Source organism: Phyllostomus discolor, chromosome 7 (assembly GCF_004126475.2).
Source record: "Phyllostomus discolor isolate MPI-MPIP mPhyDis1 chromosome 7, mPhyDis1.pri.v3, whole genome shotgun sequence".
Classification (NCBI taxonomy): Eukaryota; Metazoa; Chordata; class Mammalia; order Chiroptera; family Phyllostomidae; genus Phyllostomus; species Phyllostomus discolor.
In genome coordinates this window covers 25975244-25981243 of record NC_040909.2, presented here as the reverse complement: position 1 = coordinate 25981243, position 6000 = coordinate 25975244, and positions in this window count along the sequence as shown.

Below are 6000 nucleotides of genomic sequence, written 5' to 3'. Positions count from 1 at the left end.
TTTCATAGTTGCTTCAGTCCCTTCATTTCACACACTACTGTGGGGCTTGTTAGGACTATTGCCCTTGCTTTGGTCTCTCCTCTCTTTAATTCATGGCCTGTGACTAAGCACTCAACCTGTACCCCGTTTTCAATGACTGTTTCTTGTTGGCTGCACCCCTACCATTTTCCTTGTTAGCTGCACCCCTACCATTTTCCTTATTGGCTGCACCCCTGCTTTGTTAACCTGCTTTGCCACTCAGAATCCCAAAGACAGGAGGGGACCATGATTTTACTAAACGTCCCAGGGACTTCTCTCTGAACCTTCTCTCTGAACCTCAGCCCACAGCACCTACATGTGTTTCCCCTGCCTGCAAGAGGACTATATACTCCTGTCTTGAACTTGGGCATGGCTTTTGTGATTTTTCTCTGACTGATAACATGATGAAGGGAGGAGAGATGAAGAGCAGAGTGCCAGTCACTGGTTACCAATCCCAAAGCACAACTCTGAGCATTTCTGCTCATTGCATTTGATAGCAGAATCACCAAGGAAAACACAGCATAGTCAAGCACTGGATGGAACAGCACTTTCCTTATATAGAGAAGAAACAGAGTAAGATCAGCTTCAAAAGTGTGTGAAGGTCCCCAGGGTTAGTGGGTCTCTCCTGCAGCCAATGTAGAGCAACTCACCCAGGTGTGCACCCCTTATATTGCAGAAAAAAGACTCCTGTTCCATTGTCACAGAGACAGAGATAGAAGTGGAGTTGGCCAGGTGCCATTTGAAGCACACGCTTTAAGCAGAACAAAAGAGTAGCATTGAGCCTGAAACAAGGAAGATATTCCCACACATGGTGATAAGCCCAGCACAGGCTGTGTAGACTCTTTATGTCTTGATAAGACAGTGTTCCAGGCCCAAAGCTGATTCTTATGTGGCCCGGGGTGGGGGTGGGGGGATTGAAACACTGAATGCATGAGACTGCCTTTCTTAACAATTTCCTAAAGAGCTCAGAATATTTGTACCTTTGACTCTTCCTCTCCCTCACCACTCATACTCAGTTATCAGTTCTGTAAGTTCTTTATTTGTAGTTGCTTCTACTCCCTCACTTGTGCTAATTCTGTGGGGCAAGTTGGGACTATTTTCCTTGCTTTAACATGGGGATTTGTGAGCAGAAGATGCAAGAGCCAGCAATAAGTTCACCATATTTTCTGTTTTCTCTACCACACAACCTGTGATGTTCTGGGAAAAGACCGCTCCATCAGCCCGGACCACAGAGTGAAGACAACATGTGACAATACACAGCTGACCTGCGATGAACATGAAATGTGAGCAAGATATAATCCTTTATCAGTTAAACAATTGAGATGGGCAAATGAGAAAATTCATGAGCTGTGTCTACAGCCGACAGAATTGGATGTGAGGAGAGAGGTGTTAAGGTTCCCAGTCATAACTCATAATTGACTAGGTGTGGTGGCAATTCAGTCCGATACTAGGCATTGGATTCTATGCAAGGCTTTGATAATTAATAGTGTTGAATTCTTCTGAAAGCCATGGAATTGTAGAAGCAGATAAGGTGGAACTCTGGGTAAACATTTGCACGAACCATGCCAAGGAGACCTGACAGCCTGGAAACTCTACATACCCAATGTAAGGGCAGTGAACCAACTGCAGGAAATGGGAAGAGGTTAAGACAAGCAGGCAAAGCTCGATCCTGGGGAGGTGTGGTGTAAGCCAATTGTGTTGGTCCAAGTAGGCCAGTAGGATATCTCACCTGTGGCCAGTTGAGCTTGGCACTGCCAACGTGGGATAAGCCAAAACTGTCTCAGGCTGCAATGAGGGACACAGTCAACTGATAAGAAGGGTTCTGCTTATGGGGCTGAAGTTCAGAGACAACACACAATCCCTGGGAAGTCTGGTAAAACCATGATCCCTCTGTCTTTATGAGTCTGAGTGGCAAAGCAAATAAACAAAGCAGGGATTCAGGCAATGAGGAACGTGACATCATTCCTATCTCTCCCATGTGAAGCTTGAGTGATGCTTTTAGAGTGTGATGGATCATATCACTCACCCGCTTAAGAGATGTCAATGGGTTTCCTTCACTATAAACTTAAAGATAACCTCCCAGCCTGGCCTGCAAGGTCTTCTGTGGTCTGGCCTGTGCCTTCCTCTCCCATCTCCCCTTGTACCAGGTTCTCCTCATAAGTTTTGCTTATTCCTTCAAATTCATCATGTTCCTATAGGGCCTCTGTGTGTGATATTCTCTGTGTGTGAGATGTTCTTTTTCTACCCCTTCTGCTCAGCTGCTGCTCAACCTTTAGCCTTCACCTCAATTTTCACTTCTCTAAGGAAGTCTCTCTTATTGATCTGATTAGGTCAAGTTCCTTTATTATATATTCTTACAGTACCACATATCTCATGTTCCTGGCCCTAGTCAAAGCTGTACTTTTTATTTATTTATAGTTATTTAACAAATAACTGTTGGCCCACAATACTGTATGCTATAGGGCAAGGGTCAACAATTTCTTTTTTCTGTAAAGGGCCTAATAGTAAATGGTTTAGACTTTGTGAGCTATAAAGTTTCTCTTACAACTATTCAGTTCTGTTGTTGTAGTGCAAAACCAGCTATAGACAAGATATAAGCAAATGAATATGATTTTGTTTCAATAAAAGTTCATTTACAAAGATAGGTGGTGGGTTGTATTTCATCCATAGCCCTGAGGTTTGCCAATCTCTAATCTAGGACATTAGACATTGTCTGTCTTGCTCACCACTATCCCCTCAGTCCTTAGCACATGGCTTTCTACACAGCAGGTACCCATAAATAGTTGTGGGTGCCAGATAAATGAATTCTATTCATTGCATATAAAATAAACTTAGTCATTCTATCTTTGCTATATTTACTCAAATCCTATTTGTATACTACAAGGAATACCTTCTCCCCAGTCCAATTTGGATTTTGTTTCTCAAGACCTTTCTTGTTTACTACTTGTTTCCATAAAGCTGTCTATGATTACTTGAGTTTCCAGTGTTGGAGTTCTGAACTCTAAATGTAGTAATTTTTTGTACCAGTAACTTGACTAAATATACTTAAGAAGGACTTCACGGTTCAAGAGGCACTTACCCAATTTTGGCACTGTGGGCCAAACTCCCTTGAGTCCTACTTGGGTCTGGGAAGTGAGAGAGGAAAAAAATAGTGAGAACCAAACGTGGTAGGCCAATAAATTAGCCTGTTGCCTTTATGTCAATAAGAATACCCTATGCTGGCACTAGTACCAGGGTAAAACGCAGACCCATGACACAGAACTGAAAGTAGGCCTCACTGAGGAGATGACCTCTAAGGTACTTTCTCCGCCTTCTTCTTCCTTTTTTTAAGCCACATATTACTTATGTCTGATTTAGGATGATAGCAGGAACTTACTTCAATTTCCTCTACCCCCTGCAACTTTTCATTCTGAAAATTTTCAAATATAATGGAAGACTGAAAAAACTCTGTAAACATCTAAATACCTATCATTTAGATGAAACAATTGTTAACATATTGCCGTATGTACTTTATCTTCTCTCTCTATATTTTCTGGTCCATTTGGAAGTCAGTTACAGATATCGAGCATTCCATCTTAGATAACTCATGTGCATCTTCAGAAAGGGCATTCTACTGCGCAACTGTAAAACCATCAGCAGCACTTCCCTACAATCATCGCATACCCAAGCCACATTCAATTTGATTATTCCTCAAATTGTCTTTTATAGCTGTATTTTTTAAAGATTTTATTTATTTATTTTTAGAGAGGGAAGGGAGGGAAGGAGGGAGGGAGGGAGAGAGAGAGAGAGAGAGAGAGAAAGATCAATGTGCAGTTGCTGGGGGCCGGGGACTGCAACCCAGGCATGTGCCCTGACTGGGAATTGAACCTGTGACACTTTGGTTCGCAGCCCGCACTCAATCCACTGAGCTACACCAGCCAGGGGCTATAGCTGTATTTTTTTAAAAACCCACGATCCAATCCATTTGACTATTCAGTCTGACTTTTAAAAATATTTTTTTATTTATTTTTAGAGAGGGGGAAAGGAAGGAGAGAGAGAGGGAGAAAAACATTAATGTGTGGTTGCCTTTCTCACACCCTCCACTAGGGAACTGGCTTGCAACCCAGGCATGTGCCCTGACTGGGAATCAAACCAGCGACCCTTTGGTTCGCAGACCAGAGCTCAATCCACTGAGCTACACCAGACAGGGCATGAATCTGACTTTTTAAAGAAAAAATGGTAATTCTCTAATATAACATATATAAATTGCACAGAATATGGAATAGCTGGTGCAAAAACACAGAAGGTGTTTAGGGGGAATCACAGAGTAATATTCTGTGACCCACCAGGCAACAGAATTGGTGGGAAATGACTTTAAAGGAATACGAAGAACCAGATCACGGATGATCTTGAATATCATGTGCAGGAGTTTTGAATGAATTCTTCTGTTGCCGTAGGTTTTACCATCCTATAAAACTTGGCGATGTCAGGACTGGGTACTCAGCTGTAGGAGCAATCTCACTAGCATATTCATTAGCACTAGTTCTCTTTTTACTTAGCTTTTTTCACTACAGCATTTTCAATGATCAGATTTGTAAACTAGTGAATTATTGGTTTACTGCTGACCACGCCCAAGTCTTTTTCACAGGATAATGAATTTAACTTATTGTCAAAGGGACAGCAGAGTGTGTCCTCTCATTAAGGGACCGACTTGCCTCCTGAAAGATTACCCTGATAGTCTAGTCAGCTGACAGTCACAGGGGAGCTCAACCCTTTCCCTGCCTTCTGGAATCCTGTCCCTTCACCATGGCCCCTCTAGGGCAGGAACCTATGGGTGTTGGTCCTTTATACAGATAAGTATTTGCCTTTTCTGGTGTACAAGTGGAAGTTCTTTGAAGCAACTACAATTAGATTACCACCAATGTGAAAGGCACGTGGAATTCAGAATTTTTTCCTATATTTATAGTCAAGGACTCAAAGGCCAAGAGAGGTTAAATGAAGTTCTATGGGGTCACACGACGAGACAGGAGTGGATAACTACCCTCCAGAGGGCATGGCTCTGTGCTAGTCACTGACTTCTATGCCTCACATGGGCTGTTTCTTGTGGGGATGCCTGACAAACTCACATGGTGTCGGACTGGGGGGAACTGGAGTTGCTCCAGCCTTTCCCACATGCCCAGCCCTTGGGTGGCTGAGACCATGTCCACTCACCAATGACTATTCAGTCTTTTTCAGTTTCAGCCATCTCCTTTCAGTTGAATCACTCAGGATATTCAAAGTATAACTGCTGATTTTAATTCTTTCAGGTAAAAGCTTAGCCTCCCAGGTATCCTTTTCCTCCCTCTCTTTTCCCAAAAACGGCTTCTGGGTGTTTGGGGAAGGGACAAGAAAAGGCACCCTCGGATTCACACTGTCTGAGGCAGAGTTTCCCAGGAACGGCCTCGAGATGAGGATTCTTTACAGAAATGCTCTCAACCTCCCAACTCTGGGAGGGGTCCTCAGGGCCTTTCTATGGCACTGGTATTAAAAAAGTCCTGTAACTTGACCTAGGTAGCTGTTTCACAGGTGCATTCATCATTAGAAAATTTATCAAGTTGTACATATTTTGTGTATTTTTATTTATGTATACTATGTTTTTTAAAAATTATATCTATATATTTTTCCTGAATATGAATATGGAAACAACCAATTTACACATACGGGATATATAGATAAGGATCCTATGGACATAGTATCTGGACATAGGAGCACCCATTTTTTTTTAACATTTTGTACTACAACAGTATCTTTTTTAAAAATGAAGGCTTCATTGAAATACAATTCACATTCCATAAATTTCACTCTTAAAATGTACAGTTCAGTGGTTTTAGTATGTTTACAAAGCTGTTTAACCATTACCCTTGTTCCATCTCATAACATTGTGATCACCCCCGAAGAAACCCTGTATGCAGTGGCAGTCATTTCTCCCCTTCTCCTCCCCCCAGTCCCAGCAAACACTGACCT